This window comes from Phascolarctos cinereus, unplaced genomic scaffold, assembly GCF_003287225.1.
Source record: "Phascolarctos cinereus isolate Bilbo 61053 unplaced genomic scaffold, phaCin_HiC Scaffold_5;HRSCAF=322, whole genome shotgun sequence".
In the NCBI taxonomy this organism is placed as follows: domain Eukaryota; kingdom Metazoa; phylum Chordata; class Mammalia; order Diprotodontia; family Phascolarctidae; genus Phascolarctos; species Phascolarctos cinereus.
The window spans coordinates 460362101-460385330 of record NW_027555958.1 but is presented as its reverse complement, the minus strand read 5'-3'; the positions used below and the strand labels follow the sequence as shown (position 1 = coordinate 460385330).

The 23230-nt window shown below is 41.1% G+C and overlaps 1 protein-coding gene and 1 pseudogene across 4 annotated transcripts in view; both read right to left on the bottom strand.

Moving 5' to 3' along the window:
• Positions 1-23230, bottom strand: part of FGGY (FGGY carbohydrate kinase domain containing) — a 544879-nt gene that overhangs the window by 414608 nt on the left and 107041 nt on the right. The window lies entirely within an intron of this gene.
• Positions 21381-22067, bottom strand: LOC110212927 (tropomyosin alpha-4 chain pseudogene; annotated as a pseudogene).

Genomic DNA, 23230 nt, shown 5'->3' with positions numbered 1-23230 from the left:
ATGTCCCCAGCCCTGCTTTAAAGGCAACAACAAAAGAAGAACGCAATGGGATGCATTTTAAATCCAACCCAAAGGAAACAATTTAACTCAGCGAGCACACATCACGGCCTTCTCTCTGCGAAGCACTAAGGATAAAGACAAACATTAACTCCCTGCCCTTGGGAGTTTGCTTTCCCCTACCGGGGAAGGGGTGCCAGTTAAGCAGATACCAGTAATTTCAAGAAAGAGAGAGCACAAAAAATTAAAAACAAACATTGGGTTGGAGTGAGAAAGGAGGAAGTGCCTGAACTTTGCTTTGAAAGTGGCGAGGGATGAATCAATCTACCTAACAAGGGCCTTCTAGATGCCAGGCACTGTGTTAGGCACTTGGGATTCCAAGACAAACAACAACATTATCTGCCCTCAAGGGGCTTCTATTGCATTAGCGGAAACCAAGTACAAATTGTTGTTCGAGCTTCATTCTTGAAGAAGACCAGTGACATCCAGAGGGCAATGGGTGATGTCATGACTTGCAAGTGAATTAGATTTAATTGAGGCAAAGCTGTGCAAAGTCAGAACTACAAAGACAAGGTGCCAAGAGGCAGTGGGGTGCTGGCTCTGAATTCAGACGCTCTGGGTTCAAATTTTTTTTTTTGCTTTCTTTATGCAATTGGGGTTAAGTGACTTGCCCAGGGTCACACAGCTAGTGTCAAGTGTTAGGTCTGAGACCGGATTTGAACTCAGATCCTCCCGACTTCAGGGCCAGTGGTCTATCCACTGCACCACCTAGCACCGCTCCGGGTTCAAATCTTAGCTCTGCCACTTAATTCCTGTGTTTCCTTAGGCAATTCCCAACCATTCTGGACTCAGTGTAAAATGAGGGGTTTGGACCACATGGCCTCTGTGGTCTCGTCCAATTCTAAATCTGTAGTCCTCCAGTAAATACAAAATTGTATTTTACAAAAGTGATTTTACAAAAAAGAAAAAAGGCAGCAGCAAAGAAGAGCAGGTATAGCTTCACATAGACGTCATGAGCTAGCTTTGAAGAAAGCTCAGGATTCTATCAGGAAAAGATGCAGAGAGATCACACCCAGGGGAAACGGAATATTGCTCATACAGAGATACAGAAGCAAGAGATGGTACGTCACGAACCAGGACAGATTTGGAATAAAGTCGGGAAGCAGGAAATGTGGCTCGTGCTAAGTTCAGCCAGAAGGTCTGATCAGTGCCTAAATTAATTTGTAGCTGTTTTGTGAGCTATTAGTTCCTTGTTGACTTTGTATTCTGGAACCTCCCATGCTGTGGGTTCTTGGGGAATAGTAGATTGAGGAGAGCAACCACAGTAGTCACTCATGAGTACCTGGATCATCCCCCTCCCCCACCCCACCCAAAATGAAGAAGTTCTACTGGCTCCTTATTGCCTATGGGATCAAATATAAAGCCCTCTGGTGGATGTTGACAACCCTCCCTGGCCTGGCCCCCTTCTGCCTTTCTGGTCTTTTTACGCCTTATTTCCCCTTACCTACTCTTTGATCCAGTAACACTGGCCTGCTGGCTATTCCAGGACAAGAAACTCCATCTCTCAACTCCTGGGATGCAAGGAATGCTCTCCTCATCAACTCCTGCCACTGGCCTCCCTGGCTTCCTTTGAGTCCTATCTTCTACAGGAAGCCTTTCCCAAGCCAAATTGATATTAGTGTCTTCCTTCTGTTAATTATTGCCTATTTATCCCGTATATAGCTTGTTCCTACATATTTGTACAGGGCAAATACAACACTGGGCTTGGAATCAGAGGAAGAACCCTTTTCATGAGTCCACATCTGACCTCACACACTAGCTATGTGACCCTGGGTAAGTCATTTAACCCTGTTTGTCTCAATTCCTCACCTGTAAAATGAGCTGGAGAAGGAAATGGCAAACCACTCCAGTATCTTTGCCAAGAAAACCCCAAAATGGGGTCATGGAGAATCGGACACGACTGAACAACAACTTTTTTTTTTTTTTGCTTCTTGTCTCTCCCTTTAGATTGTGAGCCTCTAAAGAGCAGACTGTCTTTTGCCTCCTTCGATATCCCCAGCACTTAGCATAGCATCTGGCACATAGTAGGCTCTTAATAAATATTGATTGACTGACTGATTGACTTTCCAGACACATTCCCATAGATTCCATGTCTTCTGAAGGTCACATTACAAAGTCTACAATGCAAAACCATTGAGGGTGGAAAATTCAGTGAAGGATACTCTCCAAAAATGTTTCAGTTTTCCTTTTCTGTCGCATCAGTAGCTTCCAAGATTTGGGAAGGAATGCAGTGCAAAGATGGTAGAATAGTTTTTGATATTCTTAACTCTATAGCATTCATCAAACTCAATGACTCCCCATGAATCAAGGATAAAAACACACTTTTCAGCCTGGCAGTTAAGTCTCCATAATTTGGCTTCCACCTTTCTTTCCACCCTTGTCTCCCATTACTCCTCAATGTGAACTTCATTTTCTAGCTCATTGCTCCCCAAACATGGCACTGAAGCTTTGATCACTATGAATTTGGGGAAGCTGTTCCCTAAGCCTGGCATAGGCTCATCCTTCACCTGCATTTCTCAGACTCTGCATTCCCTCAGCGCTCAGCTTATTGGACAACTGCCGCTGATGGTCCAGCAAGCCAGCCTAGCCAAAGCAGCGATGCCCCACTGAGGGAGACAGAGGAGCAGGCATGGGTCAGGTGGGTCAAAGTCAAAACACTGCTAAAGTCGAAGTGTCATCACCAGCTAAATGACCGTTTCCCTTCATATCCCAGAAGAAGAAGCAGAGGACTTTGTATTCAAGATCCTGGGAATACTGTCCTCATTCGGCCATTTCCACCTCACACCCCACTTCAAGCCTGTCCCCTGACACCATAATCAAGGGAAACAGTCCCTTTAAAGAACCCACCAAGCGGTTGCTTCTCCTGGTGCTAAAGCCACCACCACCCCAGCAGCCACAGCTACTTAAGACACAGAAAGCAAAGTTCTTTCCACATAAGTCCTTGGCACTGTGAAATGGTTCAAAAATCACAGCTACATGCTGTGTTAGCAATTTTAGTGAAACTAAAGAAGATGGGTCACCACCTGCCTGGGTGCTGTGTGCTAAGGAACATGGAGCCTTTTCTGCCTATATCTGCCTTAGACCTGCCCCCCCCATATATCTTATCTCTCCCCCTATTCTAATGTGACCGCCTGGAGATCAAAGACTGTCTTATTTTTCTATCTCTATCCCCAGCACATAGCACAATGATTGTCACCTAGAAAGTACTTAGATAGGGCAGCCCCCCTCTATCAGCTACTTGACTCACTATGTTATTAATTCACATTCCTGGTTACAAATCAGTCAAGAGGGTATATCTGGATATTCCCTCACAAATAGATGTCAACGCACAATCTCTTCAATTAAAAATCTCTTTTGTTAATTCAGAGCCTCCTGTCCATTGTATGAACTGTTAAAACAGAGAAATCACTTTTCCTATAAGCTTTCACCTATCACCAACACCATCATATTTCTATAGCATTTTAATGTTTGCAAAGCATTTTGAAAATATAAGGTGTCCCAAAAGTCTTAGGGAAGTTCTAAGCTTTAATAAGCTCGAACCTGTAGTTTCTCATTTGGTCCTCACAACAATGAGGAGACTGAGCCAGAGGTCAAATGACTTGCCCAGGATCATAAAGCTAATAAGTTTCTGAGGATGAATTTGAATTCAGTCCTTCCTGAATCTAGGCCAGCACTATATCCACTACCAGCTAGCTTTGTGTGTATGTGTATGTGTATGTGTATGTATGTATGTATGTATGTACATATGTATATGTATATACATATGTATGTATGTACATATGTATATGTATATACACATACACACATTTATATATACAAGTTGATCTGCAATGGATAGAATGCCAGGTCTAGAGTCAGGAAAACTCATCTTTGTGAGTTCAAATCTAGCTTCAGACACTTAGGAGCTGTGTAACCCTGGGCAAGTCACTTTACCCGTTTGCCTCAGTTTCCACATCTATGAAATGAACTGGAGAAGGAAATGGTAAATCACTCCAGATGTTGGAACCCCGAAATCCCAAAAGAGCTCACAAACAGTCAGACACAACTGAAAAGACAGAACAATAACAATACTGATATGTACATTAACATGTAAGTATATTAATATATATATATAGTAATTTCATATATGTTTTAATGTATGTTTGTGTATTAATACATACATATTCACACTCCCAGCATCCTAGTCTGTGTATCTACACATGTATGTGTACCTTAATAAATACATTAACACACATGTATTTTCATCCCTAGTCTATATATGTACATGTTATGTATGTGTACATGTGTATATTAAGGCATATGTATTTCTACACACTCAAGTCCCCTAGTCTTAAACAAGTAAGCATCAATGTAGCTAATTTACTATCAATATAACAAATAATTCAAAAATATATTCCAAACACATATTATAACGAGGGGCCCAAATCCCCTCTAATGATAATAGCCCTACTAAGCTGTTGTCAAATCTGGAAACTTAGTCTCACATTGGACTCTCCCAGTGGCAGTTCAAAGGATTTCTCATAAACTCTTTTCATAACGTGTCTTTGCAAGATAACAGCTAAATTCAATGTTTCAGAACATATATTTTCTTAGACCTTTGTCTCCAACAGTCTCTGTCTCTCCTCCAGCCAGGATAATTAACTGTACCTGGGGAATGATAGTTAAACTCTCATTCTCCTCACAGACTTCTTACATATTGGAGGGTTCAACTGTTAACTTCCCCATTATTTCATCTTCTCTTAAAGATACAGTAATATTGTTTATGGTCTCCGCAGGATAGCCCATTAATTCTGGCATTCCACATACTATCATAAATCTGGAGATGAAAGAGAATGCAGAGGCCATCAAACATACCCTTATCTCCCCGTTTTTTTTTTTTTGAGTCAGTCAGGATTAAGTGACTTGCCCAGGATCACACAGCTAGTAAATGCCTGAGGGCAGATTTGAACTCAGGTCCTCCTGACCCCAGGGCCAGTGTTCTGTATTCACCCTATTATACCACAGTCTCCCATTTTCTTTGTATCATAATGGATGCCCAATAAATATTTTTTGATGAAATTAAATTGAATCAGTGTACATGGAGACAGAGTTAGATGGGCAAACAGAAACCTTAATTTGAAACTCTGTTCCCACCCATGCAAGCTCTCTGCACCCTCCAGGTGTGATCAGACCAGGGAAGAGGGAAGCAGGATGAACAGCATCTCAATGAAGATGCTAGGCCCTTCTCTATGCAACCCCAGCTCGAAGGGAGTTTTCCTGGCTACCACATCACACCATAGGCTACTTTTTAATGAGTTGCAATCTGCACCAATGAGGAAAACACATGTGCTGATGACATGAGAGATCCATTGAAGTATTAACATAAAATCTTTTTTTTTTTAGAGGGACAATTTACAATGCAAACTCATGGAACTTGCCGTGAACAGCAACTTCTAAATCAAAGGATTATAAAAGCCTAGATGCAGCTGATGGTACAGCAGATAGAGCACTGAGCCTGGAGTCAGAAACACCTGAGTTCAAACCCAGCTTCTAGCACTTACTAATCTGGATGGCTGGGCAAGTCACTTAACCTCTATCTATCTCACTTTCTTCAATTGTAAAACATTTCTAATATTGTGGGAATAAAATGAAACAATGTTTGCAAAGCGCTCATTATACTACCTGGCACATAGTAGGTGCTTAATAAATGCCTATCCCCTTCCAAGATTTACACTAGGAATGAACTTCAGAGGCATTTTAATTTAACCTCTGTAGTTTTTAAATGTTGACCCTGGGGGCAGCTAGGTGGCAGGTCCTGAAGTCAGGAGGACCTGAGTTCAAATCTGGCCTCACACCAAGCACTTGACATTTATTAGCTGTGTGACCCTGGACAAGTCACTTCACCTCAATTGCCTAAAAAAAATAAAATGGTGGAACCTGAAGCCCAGAAAGGGGAAATGATTTGCCTAAAGTCACAAACATCTAAATTTCTAACCCAGGTCTCCTGACCCCAACTCCACTACTTTTCACCATACCATTTCTCCCACATGAACTGCTTTAAACCAAGTCTCCATTATGCTACCAAACAGATCTATTTTAAACATAACTTTTTAAACATAACTTAAACATAAATATATTTTAAACAGGACTTCACAGCTTCATCAATTAAGAGCTGAAAATGGGTTTTAACATTTGTCCTTTGAAAATTTCATCTGAGATTCAGTCAATAATTCTAATCCACCAAATCCCTTTGTTGACCTCAATTCTGTCATCCACTCTATGAGCTATTCCCACCAGCATGGGGGCAGCTGTACTTTTGTTAAGTATGACGTGTTTTCACTTAAGTCATTCATGATACTGTTTAATAGGCCAGATACAAGGACAGAGGCTTGTGACACACCAGAAGGGACATTGCTCCAGGATGACATTGTTCCAACAATCACTTATCTTAGGGGATACTGGTTTGGACAGCTTCAAATCTTTTTAAATAAGTTTTCATTGATATTTATTTTCTTATGACTTCATAATTATCTCCAGTATTTTTCCCCCTCCCCTTCCCAGAGAGTCATCCCACATAATAAAAAGTATTTTAGAGGAAAAAAATCAGTACAACTGAGTGATACTTTGAAAAAGTCTTAAAACATATGCAAGTGTGAACATCCCACCTCCACAAAGGGGTGGGTTGGGGCACACAGTCCTAAATCTCTCAACTGTACTTTCAGCCTATACCTCCATTTTACCAATAAGAAGAAAGGATGGAAAAAAGGGAGGAAGGAAGAAAGGGGGAGGGAAGGAGAGAGGAAAAGGAGAGAAGGGAAATGGGAAGAAAAGAGAAATGGAGGAAAGGAGGGAAGGAAAGTAGAAAGCAAAGAGGGAGGGAGGGAATGAGGAATAAAGGAAAGGAAGGAGAGAGGGAAGGAGGGAGGGAAGGAAGGAAGGAAGGAAGGAAGGAAGGAAGGAAGGAAGGAAGGAAGGAAGGAAGGAAGGAAGGAAGGAAGGAAGGAAGGAAGGAAGGAAGAAGGGAGGAAAAAGAGGCAAGGAAAAACTGAAGGAAGGAGAGAATGAGGGAGGGCAGGAATGAGGGAGAAAGGAAAGGAAGATGGGATGGAGAAAAGGTGACAAGGAAAGAGGGAAGGAAAGTAGAAAGGATGGAGGGAGGAAGGGAATGAGGGATAAAGGAAAGGTAGGAGGAAGAGGAGAGGAGAGATGGAAAGAGGGAGGAAAGAAAGAACATGTTTCAAATGTTTTTGAAGGAGGAGGCAAGGTGATACAGTGAATGGAGTGCTGGAGTTGGAGACCTGCATCCCAATCCTGCCCCAAACATACACCTGATCTTGGGTAAGTCATATAACCTTGCTCAGCCCCAGTTTCCTGCTCTGTTAAATAGATATGATAATAGCACCAAGCTCCCTGGAATATTGTGAAAATCAAATAAGATAACATGCCAAAGGGCTTTGATAATCTTAAAATGCTACATAAGTGTTTGCTAGTATTATAATTTTCATCAAAGAGATGGCATCCTCTTCATCATGATTATCATCACATCTCGCAATTATCTAGTATTTAAAGTTTACAAAGACCTTTCCATGTATTATCTCATTTGATTCAATCCTGTGAAGTTGGTTCCACAGGAATCATCACCATTTTATTTTGATCCTAATTGAGGTGAAGTCATTTACTCAAAGTCATGAAGCAGGAAGCTTTTTACAGATGAAGAAACTGAGGCAAACAGGGTTAAGTGACCAAAGCAGGGGTCAAGCTATATCCTCCTGATGCCCAGTCAGCTGTCTCCACTCTTTATACTTCATACAGCCAAATTAAAGCTAGGCTGCAGCGCAACACTGTGAATCCATGCATAAAGGAAATCTCAAAGAGATCTGGGTAAATCTGGATACGTCTCCTCATCCAAATGAAAATAGAAAGTGTCAAAGCCCTGTTAGAGTTATCCATCAGTGAAGAGTACCTAGTACCATCAGATAGTCATTGCTCTTCTGCTCCTAATCCCTCCTGTAAGGGGAAGAGGAAAGGCTCCTTTTTCTGTCTAGCATAGAGTGATCATAAACTTGTTTTCCAAGGAAGTTTTGTACTAGTGGGTCATCCCCAAAAATGAAAAATTGGGGGAGGAGAGGTTGTATGAATCATTCTTCCTAGAAACCCAGATGGGTTCCTGTTTCTCAGAAGTCATCCCCCAAAAGAAGGCTGTGGCTCTTTGTCAACCTACTTCTGCATCCACATTAAGGCTCTGAACAGTCTGATGGGGCAATTTCACCCAAGGCTTAAACAAAGAATGACCTTCCTTTCTAGGAAGGGCCTGAATTCAGTCAAGATGTGCTTTTGATTTCCAAAGAGAAGAGGAAAGAAAAATAAAAAGAAAAAAAAAAGGAGTTATCTTGATCCTGAGATTGTAGAAAATAGTAGAGGCAATCAAATAAATGAGCTCCAAATTTAGGCCAGAGATTTTTTTTGATCTTTCTTTAAATTAGAGAGAAAATGTATACTTTGTTAAGTGCTCTGAGAACACTAAATAGTCATACGAAATTTCTGAAGTCTCACGAATTTCAAGATTTTCACCCAATTTTTTTTTCCAAAAAAAGATTAGTATGTAAATACTCCATGAAACTTAAACATTGATGCCTTTTTAGAACTGGAATTAGAGTCTCTCAGATCAGAAACTAGGAACTGAAAGGCACCTTTGAGGTCATCTCTCTTTCCAGTCCAATTGCACATTATGCTCCCTCTCCCCTCCCCTGTTCTACATCCCAGCCAAAGTGGTCTGTTTGGGTTTCCCCATATAGGACAGGCCATTTCTTCCCTCTTTGTCTTTTTACAGGCTGTGATTTCTTCCTGGCATATGCTCCATTCTTCCTGCTACCTCTTGGAATCCCACACCTCTTGCTCAGCTTAGCCCAAGAGGCCAGTCCTAATTCCCCTAGCCACCAACGTCCCCTTTAGTACAATCAATATGTGTGCATTCACTACATATATCTATGATTATACATGTATACATATAAGTGTATACATGTATGTGTGTATATGTTCATATACTGCAAGTAGATATTGCATCTACTATATTCCATATATGCATAAATGTATATATTAATAATATTAACAGTTAAGATTTACATAGTACCTACTATGTGCCAGGCTTTGTGCTAAACACTTCACAATTGTTATTTCGTTTGATCCTCACAACAACCCTGGAAGGTAGGTACTCTTATTATTCCCACTTATAGATGAGGAAACTGAGGCAAACAGGGGTTAAGTGAGTTGCCCAGGGTCACACAGATAGAAAGTGTCAGAGGCTGAATTTGAACTCTAGTCTTCCTGATTCCAGGTGTGATGCTCTGTCCACTGTGCGATATAGCTGCTCCACACTTGTATATACATATACAAATGTATGTAGACATACAGACATAGAGCTTGCATTTATCTATGAACGTGTTGTCTTTCCCCTCATAGTACGTAAGCTCCTTACATTCAGGGACTATCCCTATCTTTGTTGTTCATCTTTCATTTTTGAAGAGGACCAATAGTATCACAGGGGATGTTTTGACTTGTGAGTGAATTAGATTTTCACAGAGCTGCAAAAAGTTGTCAGCCTTACTCTCTTTTCCAGAGTCATAGAATTCCAGTGGCAGAACAAAAGTCATGATGACTGGTGATGGCCTGGGATGCAGTGGATGGCCTTGGCATCTTTGATGTCTGACCAAACTCTAAGTGCTCCACAGTGCCATCGTTAGCTGCCTGCCTGGTCGTTGTAACAAATTGTTCTCATCCCCCCATCCACTGGGGGAAGTCTTCACATGCTTGGGGTAGACAGCCTCCTAACTCTCTGATGAGTTTGAGGCCTGTCAGTTACCCTCAATCTGGTTTAGTCTGTCTGCCAAGATGGCTTATTGGGGTGTGGCCACTGCACATGCTATAACTTCTTGGAGCCCCAAAGAGTATCCCTATTACTCTTGTAATTGTATTCACAGTTCTTAGAGCAATGCCTACCACCTACTTTTGGCTTGATTGATCTAGACTGATCTCCTTTTAAGAGATTTAGAAACTAACATCCCAAGAGATGGAGTGATTTGTACAAGGTCATAGAGTTAGAAGATGTGGAATCCAGACCCACAGTCTTGACACAAATCCTGAGCTCTCTCCTATACTCTGGTTGACGTGCAAATAAAAGTCCTATCTCACTGACCCTGGCTTTCCACTTGTGTTTCCCTAGGATCAGCTGATACCACTTTAGCACCTTCTGTGTTTTTTCTAAATGAGACTATGTGATCCCCGACCCACTTTGCAGCACTACATATGCAACTCTATGAAGGCTGGTCACCCAGCTAGGGTAGAGGGAAGGGAAGTGCTTTATGAAATAAACCATGCTTCACCTACCTAAATTTTGAGACAGTATGGAGCTGTAGAAATAGTGCTAATCTGGAAGTCACATGGGCTGTTAGGTGGTGCAATAGATAGAATGCCAGTCCTGGAGTCAGGAAGACTCATCTTGCTGAGCTCAAATCTGGCCTCAGATACTTCCTAGCTGTGTGACCCTGTGCAAGTCACTTAACCCTGTTTGCCTCAGTTTCCCCATCTGTAAAATGAGCTGGACAAGGAAATGTCAAACCATTCCAGTATCTTTGCCAAGAAAACCCTATATGGGGTCATGGAGAGTCAGACACAACTGAAATGACTGAATAATAACAAAGAAGTCACATAATCACAGAATTTCAGAGTATAAAGGGAACTCAGGTGCCATCTTGTCTGAAAAACTCTCTACAACATCCCCAATAAATAGTATGACGGACAGAGTGTTAGATTTGAAACAGAAAGCCACAAATTTAAATCCTGCCTTAGCCTGTGTGACACTGGAATCTCTATTAACTTATCTGTAAAATGATAGGGTTGAACTAGATAACCCCTGTTGTCCCTTCTAGCTCTGATCTTATGATCATTGAGCCTTTGCTTCAAGGCATCAAATGAGGCAGAACCAATTATCTGCTGAGGAAGCCCCGCCAACTTTTGGAAAGTTCTAATTGTTGAGAATCATTTTCTTATATCAAAGCTAAAAATAACAATATGTCATTTTCACCCATTACTTGGGTCTATCCTCTGGAGTAAGATAGCACAAGCCTTCAATATGTGTTAGCTCCATAAATAGCTAAAGATAGCTATTAACTCCCCATTCCCAGCCTTCTCTTCTGAAGACCAAATGTTGCAAGGGTAGAAACCGAGGCATCATGGAACAGTGAAAAAAAGCAATTGCTTTGGAGGCATAGGATTTGGGTTGCAGTCCTTCCCTTTGGCACTTACGATTTGTTGGACTTTTGACAAGTCACCTCAACTCTCTGTGCTCCGTTTCTCTCTACTGTAAAATGAGGGGTCTGGACTCATGACTGGAGCAAGAGGAATCCTTTGGGAAGAAAAGCCCTGTATCTATGGTGAGTGTGGGAGAGGATTCATCAAGGAGTCACATTTTTATTGACATGAGAAAATTCCAAAGGGAGGATTGCTCTGACTCTCATTACTATGGCAAAGTCTGGGCAGTGGTAAAGGGCCCTTGAGTTTCCCAGGAATGTCACCATAGAGAAAGCCCAGATGGAAGATAAGTCCAGGAAAATCTGGACTCAGAGAGTGGGCATTCATGTTCAGGAAATCAGTACCTGGAAGAAGCCAGTTAAATGTATCATTTGCAGGAAACATTTTATCCAGAAATCCTGCTTTGGATGATTATTAGAAAAAGTATTAAACAGGACACCTTGTGTGACCACAGGCATTGTTTATGGTGAACCTGTAAACAATCTTTAATTTTGCCTCAACCAGCACATTCTCTGTCGTCGCTGGTGGGTAATCCCAGACTGCTTGCTCTGGTTTTCTTGGTCTCTGTGCTCGTAATTCATCTTAACACAACTCTCCCATTTGATTCAGGTTAAATTTAGGGAGATACTTGATTCTTCTCACAGGTGACCTTTCTGGCTGCTATTGAAGCCTTCAAGTGAAGGGGAAATTTCCTTCTTAAAAAGTCCGTTTCACTTTACCATAGCTGTGCTTGTGAAACTCCCCCTTCCCCAAACTCCATCTCCCTTGCCTCAAGACTAAATCTATATGTACTTACCTTCCTTCCAGCACTCCTTCTTTTGTCTTCTTGATTGAAGAAGAACCAATCTGATATTTCTTCCATGTGATGTTCCTTTAAATGCTTAGAGAGCTCTCACAGTCCACAGACAGATCTCTTCTCAAAACTAAACCACCCACGTTCACAGGATCATTGATTTCTATACCAAAAAGGTCTTTTGAGTTTGTCTCATGGCACTACTTTAAACTGAGGGCTAGAGGAGTGAAATGGCTTGGATATACAGTTAGTGGTAGTAGTAGTAGTAGTAGTAGTAGTAGTAGTAGTAGTAGTAGTAGTAGTAGTAGTAGTAGTAGTAGTAGTAGTAGTAGTAGAGGTAGAGAGCTGAGGTTTATCTCAGGTTCTCTGACTTCAAGCCAAGTGTCCATTAGAGTTCAATAAACTGTTTCTTCAATTGATGGTTTCATGGCATGATTTCCAGGGCTCTCACCGTTCTGTTCAACTTCCTTCCAATATTCATGTGTCAGGGAAGGCTGAGGAAGCCTAGAGACTGAAAGGATGCCCATGGTGAGCATTGTAGAACTCACCACGTAGTTCCCCAAATACTTACAATGGTCACCCTTAGAGACAGAATATTATTTTGTGTAAGTATGACTTGACTTAGTCAGGAGGAACTGAGTCTGAGCCCTCTCTCTGACATCTAATGACCCTTTTCCATAGGCAAATGATACTGATTCTTTTTTTTTCCATTTGCAACTTACACAGACATTACAGATCTGCATCACTGGAGGAAATTTTCACACCAAGAAACCCTCATTCTAAGGAAATCAGAAGAAGTGGTGAGTAAATGTCCAAGCATTTAATAAACTCTTTGTGGCAATCAATGTGCTAAACATATGGTTACTTCTTTGCATCAAAAAACCACACTGCTACCCTTCTTCTTCCATGCTAAACTATAAAATGGGGGCCCATCTCCAGTCATCCTGCTCTATATCTCACCACTGGACCCAGATGGCTCTGGGGGAGAAAATGAGGCTGATGACCTTGAACACCCCTCCCTCAATTAAATCTAATTTACTTCCTGATGTCATGGCTGTCTTGGAGGACAAAGGACATACACCAACACCAAACTCCAAAACATCACCCAGAGTAAACCAGAAGATCCTTTGCCAAGGTAGGGAGTGATGATTTCCAGAATCCTCATCCCCCTTAATCATAAATGAGACAGCAGGAAATTTCTCAAAAGAACTTTTCTTTTTAGACCCTCAGTAAATTGTCTGTTTATCGTTTCAGAGGACTGACGTGAGAATTTTCTTGTCAGTTGTCAAAAAGGACTGTGTGATATAGAAGAGTTGGCAGTGCTCTCTGGAAAGGCTTTGCAAGGGTGGAGAACCTGCAGCCTTAAGGCCACATAGGCCTTTTAGATCCTTAAGTGGGGTCTTTTGACTGAAAGGAAGGCTGCACTTAAGTTCTCAATAGCCTAGAGCACCCAAAATGTGTAACTTGGTCCGATTTGGAAATGGGTCCCACTCAGGACCCTGATAAGGAAGCATCTTCGACAGGGGAACAAGTCTTGGAAGTAAGCAGAGATCAGTTTGCCAGCCAGAAATCACTTGAGGGGAAACTTATACTCAAAAATGATTCCACTATAACAAGCAAGTTAGCAAGCCTCAAGACCAGCTTATATCTGGTAGAACCGATTTCTCCAGTTTCTGAATTTAAGGCATCAAGCCAAAATAACCAACCAAGCAGTGTGACAGAACAGAAATCTTATGGATCCAACAGCAAGAAAACCACTTTGATTTCACAATCATCTGTCAAGCTGTGGAGAAATACCCCGGAAGAAAAAGCTAATAAATACGCCATGTGTTGGGAATATTTTTGTCCAACAAAAACCTTAATTCTCATCAGAAAAACCACAGGAGAAAGATAAATCATATCTGTGATCACTGTGACAAATGGAGGACACCCAGGGAAAATACAGGGAATGTAATCAGCACGGCCCAAGGTTTGCTCAGAAATCTCATCTCAATGGATATCAAAGAATCCACATAGGAGAAAAACTATACGTGTGATCAGTGTGGAGAATTCAAAGATCAATTTAATTTGCCTAAGTATCAAAGACTACTGACAGAGAGAAAGCCTTATAAATGCCAAAATGATAGAAAAGATTTTAGCCTTCAATCCGGTTTTCATAGGCATCAGAGGGCACATATAGATCTAATCTCATAAATGTGATCAATTGGAAGACCACTCATGGATCAATTAAAGTAGTCTGAGCATCAAGAGAGAACCTTTATCAATGTAAAATTTGTAATAAAAAAATCAAATATCAATCAAATTTTAGTATATATAATAAAATCTACCACGGGGAAAATCCTATATATGTGGGCTATGGCCAAGAGGCTGTTTGGCAAAGTCAACTCAATGAACATCAGAGAATACACACAGAAGGGATCCTACAAATGTGATTGTTGTGAAAGGGAATTCAGCAATCAATCAAATTTATGTAGGCATCAGAGAATCCATGGTAGGGAGAAACTTTACAAAGAATACTCAGAGATCAGTCAGGTTTGGTTCACTATCATAAAATCCACAAAGGTGAGAAGCCTTATAAATGTACTCAGTGTAATGCAGAATTGAAATATCAAGCAAGTTTTTATATGACCCATAAAATCTACCAAGAGTAGAAACCCAAAAAATGTGATCAGGACGGTAAAGGTTTCAGCCAGAAAGCTGGTCTCACTAGTCATCAGAACAACCATATGTGTTAAGGTAGTTAGTACACTAAAGGTTTCATTCCAAGAGTAGCCCTGAGCATTCATGAGTCCATGGGCGGGGGAAAGACCAGTATATATGATGAGTATAGGAGAAGATTCAGCCTGCACTCAAATTTTTATAGATATCAGAAAATACACAAGGGAGAAACTGTAACACTCTCAGTACTGTGACAAAAAGTTGTCAGTTGAAAACAGGCCTTTGGGTTCATCAGAAACTTTATGCTAGAGAAACCCTAAGATCCCAGAGTACCTTAACTCAGAGACTGGATATTTGTGTTTAGGAAAAGAATATGGGAAAGAACTTCAGAGACACCAGCTTAAGAAAGGGGTTGGTCCTGGGCTCATCATGGCTGTATTCTTTTCCTCAGGATGGTTTCTGAGTAAGCCATGATAATGGTCAGGTCTCAGACAAATATCCATTTCTATTTTTTTAATTGCAGAGGCAATGTAGGATAGTGGAGAGAGGGACAGATTTGGGGTCTCCAAGTAATAATAAATGACAAAATTAGAAATGACCCCTCCATGAAAGGAGTGTCATGCCAGGAATTCTCAATGATAAAATTAGAGCTACCAGCAATGAAAGAATGAAGGAATAAGAACTGTGTGCCAGGCTCCAAGCTAAGCATTGTCATGGCTCTTGTTGAGTCATTTCAGTTGTGTTCAACACTTTCTGATCCCATTTGGACTTTTCTTGGCAACTTGATAGGAGTGATGTGCCAGTTGCTTCTTTGGCTCATTTTACAATGAGGAAACAGAGGTAAACAGGATTAAATGACTTGTCCAGGGTCACAAGTCCAGTAAGTGTCTGAGGCTAGATTTGAACTCCAAGCCTGGCACTCTATCCACTGTGCCGTCTAGCTACCTCTTGCGCTAAGGGATGTGTATACAAATGTAAATGGTGGGAAAAACCAGTACCTATCTTTCAGGAGCTTCTATTCTATGGGGATCTTGGGTCCAGGGAAGAAAGACTTGGATGAGGAAGTACCAGAGAAGATGAGCTGATCCACAGGACAATTAAATCACTCATCTCTTCCCAGAAACAATGGTTCCTGTGCCCATAGAAAGAATTGGATTGTGGAAGAGATAGATAAAGGTGTCAGAACTGGAAAAGCAAAATAGGTGAAAAAGCAACCAAGGAAAATGATCAGCAGTAGCCTTTGAATCCCCCAATCATCAACGTTTTCATCATCATTTAGTCTTTTAAAAAATTATTCTGAACTTAAGAAATAAACAAGCATTTCCATAACAGTAGAATAGAAAAAAAAAAAGATGACAGCACACGTACATCTATTATGTGTACTTGCTATTCCTTTTAAATATATAATAAAGTTGTGATTTAACTTTCTTTTTTCCCTTTTTTTCCTTCCCCTCTCCCCCAACCCTGGAGATGGCCACCATTAAAGACAAATATGTATATATGTATCTAAAATCACATTTTATATAAAATCAAATTTAATCTTTTAGAATGCCTCGTATTTGCACCATCTCCAACTGGGTCCCCTCTAATTCATCAAGGGAAGACAAGAAAGGGAAGGGAAGGGGAGGAATTAGGATGTGTCTGATGGCAATTGCAGATGTAGTGATAAAGTTACCATAATGTTTATAAGAGTAGACCTTAGGAACTATAGAATATTTTATTGAGAAAGGTTCAGGAGGACCAATTCCTAGCCCTGCCTCTGACATCTACTGGCATGTTCACCATCGGCAAGTAATCGAGGTAATTCTCTCACTTTGTAAATTACACAGATCTGCATCAGTGGGTGAATCCTCACACTCAGGCTATGCCCATTCCAATGAAATCACAGGTACCTTTTTGTATTAAAAGAGCCTACTGCTAACCTACTTTTTGCATTCTAAACTCTAGAATATATCACCCAGTACACACAAGAAGATTCTTTGCCTAGCTAGGGAATTATTTATGAAATCCTCATCCTGCTGGTAAATAAATGGAGTAGTTTGAAATCTCTGAACAGAACTTTTAATTATTGTCCATCAGGGAATTCCTTCTTTATTGTTTCAGAGAACTGGACTGAGAACTGCCTAGTGAACTTTGAAGGATGATTGTGGTATTCATGATGGCCAACAATGCTCTGCTGGGAAGTCTGAGGATCAATGAAGGCAGAATGGGATGAGAAACACGATTTCAGGAGGACAACTGTAGGGACGCAGATTAATAGAGTCTGCCTCGGGGACAAGATAGGAAAGTGGGGACTTTTACATTTCCACTAGTGAAACATACACAGAGAAACTTCCCAATAGCTTAGAACCCCAGGAGTATACTTTGGCAAGAATTGGAAATGTAGCTCCCTCAAGACACTACAGTGGAAGCATGTTTGACAGGGGGATAAGTGTTGGTTAAGAACATGGGAAGGAAACCCTACAGATGTCATAAGTGGACAAAGAATCATTCAGAAGCATCACCTCTCTGCTTGTCATCAAACTCACCCACAGGAAAGACCACATAAATGTGATCAGTGTGATTAAAATTAATGTTGGCAATCAAACCTAGCTCATCAGAGTATCCACACAGGGGAGACATCCAGTATGTGTGACCAATGTGGCAAAGGGTTTGTTTAGAATCATCAATTCACTACATGTCATAGGCTAAATCTGCTTATTTATATCTTCTATCTCTTTGTCCTAGTTTATCTTCAAGATACAATGGACAACAATCTCATTCCTTTTCCATGTTATGTCCTTTCCAATATTTGAAAACAATTCTTGTGGCCCACAGACAGGTCTTTTCTCAAAGCCATCCTAAGGTGGAGAAAAGTGTATAATTCTATTTTGGCAAATTAAGTGTCGTTCTATGCATTGTGCATGGGCCATTAATTTTCAGAAGATGAGAATTTTTCTTAAATACTATGAACTGAAGAGAACAATTAAAAACTCTCTTCCCCATCTTAGCTTCTCAAAGGAGGCACCTTAGTAGAGTACACTAGGAAAAGGTTCTAGATCAAGAGGTAATTAGTTAAATCCTCACTGTTCTCTATAACCCACTGAAACTATGGTTAAGTTAATTCTCTGGGCCACAATTCCCTCATTTTTTTTTTAAATAATGAGGTTGGAATCAATGAACTTGATGCTTCCTTCAGGTCTCAACTATGGAAATCAACCATGCTTGAACACATTTATCATGTCTTCCCCCAGGGAAGGGGTTTTTCCTCTTCAGTTTCAACATGCTGAATCCATTTCATCAATTATTGTATAGCATAATCAATCGGCATTGCTGTACCCCACCGGTCTCTTCCTGGAAGCTCCCCAGCTTTAAACTGTGGTATCAATAAAGGCATAAAACACCAAAGCTGTGACCTGGCCACTGCAGATCTCTCTCAATGAGCCCAATAGAACCTTGGATGTCACTTTAATTTTTTTGATTCCTTAGTGCACTATTGACTGATATTGAGATTGCAATATATTAAGCCCACCAGAATGTGTTGCAACCCTCTGCATATTCATGACTGACACCTTATACTTTTGAAGATGTTTGGAATCACAGTGCAAAGCTTACTTTTGTTTTTTTTTTAGGCAATTGGGGTTAAGTGACTTGCCCAGGGTCACACAGCTAGTACATGTCAAGTGTTTTGTCTGCGGCCAGATTTGAACTTAGGTCCTCCTGAGTTCAGTGTCAGTGCTCTATCCACTGTACCACTTAGCTGTCCCCCAGAGCTTACTTTTAATTTCTATCATAAGTAATCTATCCTTAAATGGTCAAAGGATATGAACAGACACTTCTCAGATGAAGAAATTAAAGCCATCTATAGTCATATGAAAAAAATGCTCTAAATCATTATTGATTAGAGAAATGCAAATCAAAACAACTCTGAGGTACCACCTCACACCTATCAGATTGACCAAGATGACAAAAGAGGAAAATGACAAATGTTGGAGAAGATGTGGGAAAATTGGAACACTAATACATTGTGGAGTTGTGAAATGATCCAACCATTTTGGAGAACAATTTGGAACTATGCCCAAAGGGCTACAAAAATGTTCATACCCTTTGATCCAGCAATAGCACTTCTAGGGCTATATCCCAAAGAGATCAAACAAATGGGAAAGGACCCACATGTACAAAAATATTCATAGCAGCTCTTTTTGTGGTGGCAAAGAATTGGAAATTGAGAGGATGCCCATCAATTGGGGAATGGCTGAGCAAGTTGTGGTATATGAATGTAATGGGATACTATTGCGCTATAAGAAATGATGAACAGGCTGACTTCAGAAAAACCTGGAAAGACTTATACGGTCTGATGCTGAGTGAAGTGAGCAGAACCAAGAGGACTTTGTACACAATAACAGCCACATTATATGGTGACTAATATTATTAAACTGAACCCTTCTCAGCATTACAGGGATCTAAGACATCTCCAGAGGCTTTGGTATGGAAAATGCTGTCCACATCCAAAGAAAGAACTGTGGAAGTCGAATCGCTATCACTTATTTTTACCTTCTGTTGAGTTTTGTTTCATCTTTCTGATGGTCCCTGCTATTGGTTTTAATATTTATTTACAACTTCACTACTGTGAAAATATGTTTAATGGGTATGTAAATGTAAAGCCTACATCAGATTGGGTGCTGTTTTGGGGAGGGTGGGGAGGAGGAAGGGGTAGAAAAATTTTCAACTCAAAAGCATATAGAAGTGATTGTTGATAAAATAAATTAATAAAAAAATTTTTAAAAAATAACCTATCCTGGTGATCATTGGAGAATCAGTCATTACTGAATGATTTGTTAGCTACTACTCCCAAAATTATTACAAATGCAGCAACATAATCCTGTATGTGTACCAAGCCCCCTGTAACTCATTGATTGTATCTTCAGTTTTCATACAGAACTTCTTGGGTGAGGTGGTTAAGATTACCCTAGACTTAGTCTGTATGTGCCAACATAGCTTCATGTTCCCACAACCCATAGAAGGTGAGATTCTTGAGGACTGCTTAAATATTTATTCAGAGCCCCCAATTTCCTGAATTGGCCAAGTCAATAGCAGGAATGTAATGAATGCTTATTCTTTGAGGTGCTAATCTCCAACTCTTCTCTAACTTCCTGTGCCAGAGAGTTGCCTGATACACAGAGAGCTGACTTGTACACAGTCAGAGACAAGACTTGACCCCATGCCTTCCTGATACCAAGGTCTGCTCTCTATCCACTGTCTAGATGTCTCTAAAGACATTGATTGAAAATATATGTGAATTACCATGTGGCCTTGATTTCCCAGGCATGCCCAGAAACCTCCACTCAAATCTTCCCAGAATTCCATGGCTCCTGTCTCAGCCTATTTAGAGGTCAGCCACTTGGGGGCAGGTATTGAGTGGAGAGGTTCCAAGGGAGGCTGAGTGTGAGCACTTGACCTTGGGAGAAATCAGCAGCGTTTTCTGCTTATTGGAGATGGCTTTCTGGGCACTTCTCTAAGAGATGAGTGTGAGGCTCGCTGCCTTTGAAGAGATAAAAGTACCTTGGCTAAGTCATCCAGGGTCTGAACTCATTCTTACCTTCTCCCATAGACCTTGGCCCTTTGCTTCAGGGTAGCAGACTAGGATCAGCTTGGAACCAGTCTGCAGTCCTTTCTACAGTTACTGAACTTGTGTGGTACAATGTGTCAGGAGAGAGTCCACATGAAAGACTAAATTGGCTCACCCTTTGGGGCTCTGGCCTAGGTGCATGAATATGCTGGTCACCTATCCTAAAGCCCCAACTTCCCCTGTGAGTTTCTAACAGGCATTGAGCTTCTGGACCATTGACTGGGCAGGAATGGGGGAGATCATCATCTGTCTCACCTAAGTCTGATTTTTGGCCACTTCCCAAACCCAGACAAATAGTCTTGTCTTCTTGGCTATGGTGTCCAGGCCCTGGATCCTAAGGTGTGGCTTTGTGACTGGGCTTCCCCTCCTCATCCAGAGAAATCTCTTTATCTTTTAAAAGTATCTTCTTGGTGACTGCTCAGAGGATGTTTGCCCTGCAGTATGGAGTGGGAGGAAGGGCTGCAATAATTAGACCATTCTTTGTGGCTTGTAATATCCTAAAACAACCTTTTCACTATGGCTGGAAAGTCCCCACCCATTTTATGAGATGATCCTTGCCATTCTGTAAAAAGGCTCATGATAACACAGAATGCTTGTGTTCTTAAATCAACCCAGACCTGATCCAGTAGCTAAGTTGGGTTCCCCGCTATTGCTTACAACAGGTTCCTTACCCCTGGTCTAGAGCATAACAGAATGTCTTCAGCCTTGGAGATTTGGGCCTATGTTAAATACCCTGCCTGCCTAAGGAAAAAAAAATGGAATTTAAGGATAAAAAAAAAGCCCACTAGAAGCTTTAGTGTGCTATTTGAAAGGCAGAACTAGATTTAACTGGTGCCTAAAGCCTCTCTGATAAATACTGGTCAGGTATTCACAATCTGATTAACATTTCCAGTAAAGGAAAGACACAATAATAGAAGAAACTTCTTAAAAGGGAAGGGAATAACATGCAGTTCTTGAGTTTCTGGCAAACATTTTTTTTTAATTCAGATATGATTTAAGTTCAGTTAATGACTGATCAAGTGTCTGATGGAAGCCTATGTTTTCTTCTTTGTCCTGGACAAGCTTTTCTTTGAGGTCATCAATGATCTCTTCCATGTTTGCAACATTTCTTTCTGCACACTCAGCCCGGGTCTCAGCCCTTTGAAGTTTGCCAGACAGAAGCGTGGTTTCTTCTTCATATTTATCCTTTTTTTCAGAACACATCTCAGAAGCAGCCTCCAAGGATTTCAGGTTGTTGGTGATGTTCTTCAGCTCCTCTTCCAGATTGCCAAACTTAAGCTCTGACATCTCAGTACACTCTTCCACTTGGTCAATCCAGCTAGTTCTCAAGGATGGCCAACTTATGGGCTACCTCCTTGTATTTGCAATCAGCCTCCTCAGCCTATGCTTGGCTTCCTTCAAATGCATCTCCTCAATTTCCATTTTCTCTTAACCTTCATTGCCCGGTTCTCAATCACTTTCATTCCTGTCACTCTCATCAGCTGCCTTTTCTGCCTCCTCCAGTGTCTGCAGGGCTATGGCCAGATGTTCTTGGGCCCACTCCAGTTTTTCCTTAACTAGCTGGATCCGTCCATTCAGAGTTGCCACATCCCCTTCAGCTTTCTTCCGCTGCTCTCACTTGCCATCCAGCTCCCAAACAGGCACTGGGCTCATTCCTCCATCTCATTTGCCTGCTGCTAAAGTGCCCAGATTGGCCTTTTCACCACTTCCACGGAGTTGAGGCCGACCAAGGGGACTACAGGGCTCAGGGCATGGGGCAGGGCTGCCAGGGAGCACCATTCCGCCACTCCAATACCTTTCCAGCAGAAAGTAAAATTTGTCTGAAAAAGGCAGCAGGACATACAAGGATACCAGTTCAAGATAAGGGTTAGTCTTTGACTCATCATGGCAGTAATGGGTGATTCAGTTTCTTAAGATTTTTTTCTTAATAAATGATTGGATTTAAAGATATAATAGCCATATCTTAGACAAACATCCATTGTCTTTTTTTTAAATTTCAACTGCAATGCAGATTAGTGGAGTGAGGGATAAAGTTGGGATCTCAAAGTAAGATAAATGCAAAATGGGCTTAAAAATCTCCCTCAGTGGAAGGGGTTCCATACCAGAAATTTTCCCCAATGTTGAAATTGTAATGACAAGGGATGAAGGAAAAAAGTCCTTAGTAAGTTTTTACTCTAGGCTAGATGCTGTGCTCAGGGATGAGCACACAAAAACACAGTCCCTGGACTAAGGAGTTTACATTCCAATGGGCTGTGAGATTCAGGGAAAGAAGTTTTGAACTAGGAAGTAACAGGGATGGTGAGTTGATGCACAGAGCAATTAAATCTCATTTTCCCCTGCTGCCTTTCTGGTTGTAATAGCACTGTGTTTTGATTCCTATATCTAAACAAAGAGGTAGAAATGGGATGGGTGGAATTGGAAGCCAAAGAATTTGATGGGAAAGTTAGGTAAAGGAAAATAACAGAGTAAATTCTCAGGGGGCTTGGAATTTCACAATCACTGTAAAATGTTGGTCACCATTTAGCCTTTTAGCATACTCCCGGGTTCATACTGCTCAACTGCCTATCCACGAAGTCATCAAGGAAACATGAGGGAGCAAAGCAAATGAGTGAATGCCTGAGGGCTTAGTTGTACCTCTGATGGTGTAGTTCCCAAAATATCTATAAAGAAGGTTATCAGGAGCAGTGTTACATATGATGGAGAGAGTGACCAATATGGGGACCAACCAAGGTCCAATCTGCAACACCAACTGACTTCATTGACCTCCAGCAAGAGCTCTAGGGAATTCCTTCAGTTTGTAAATTACACAGGAGTTACAGATCCACATC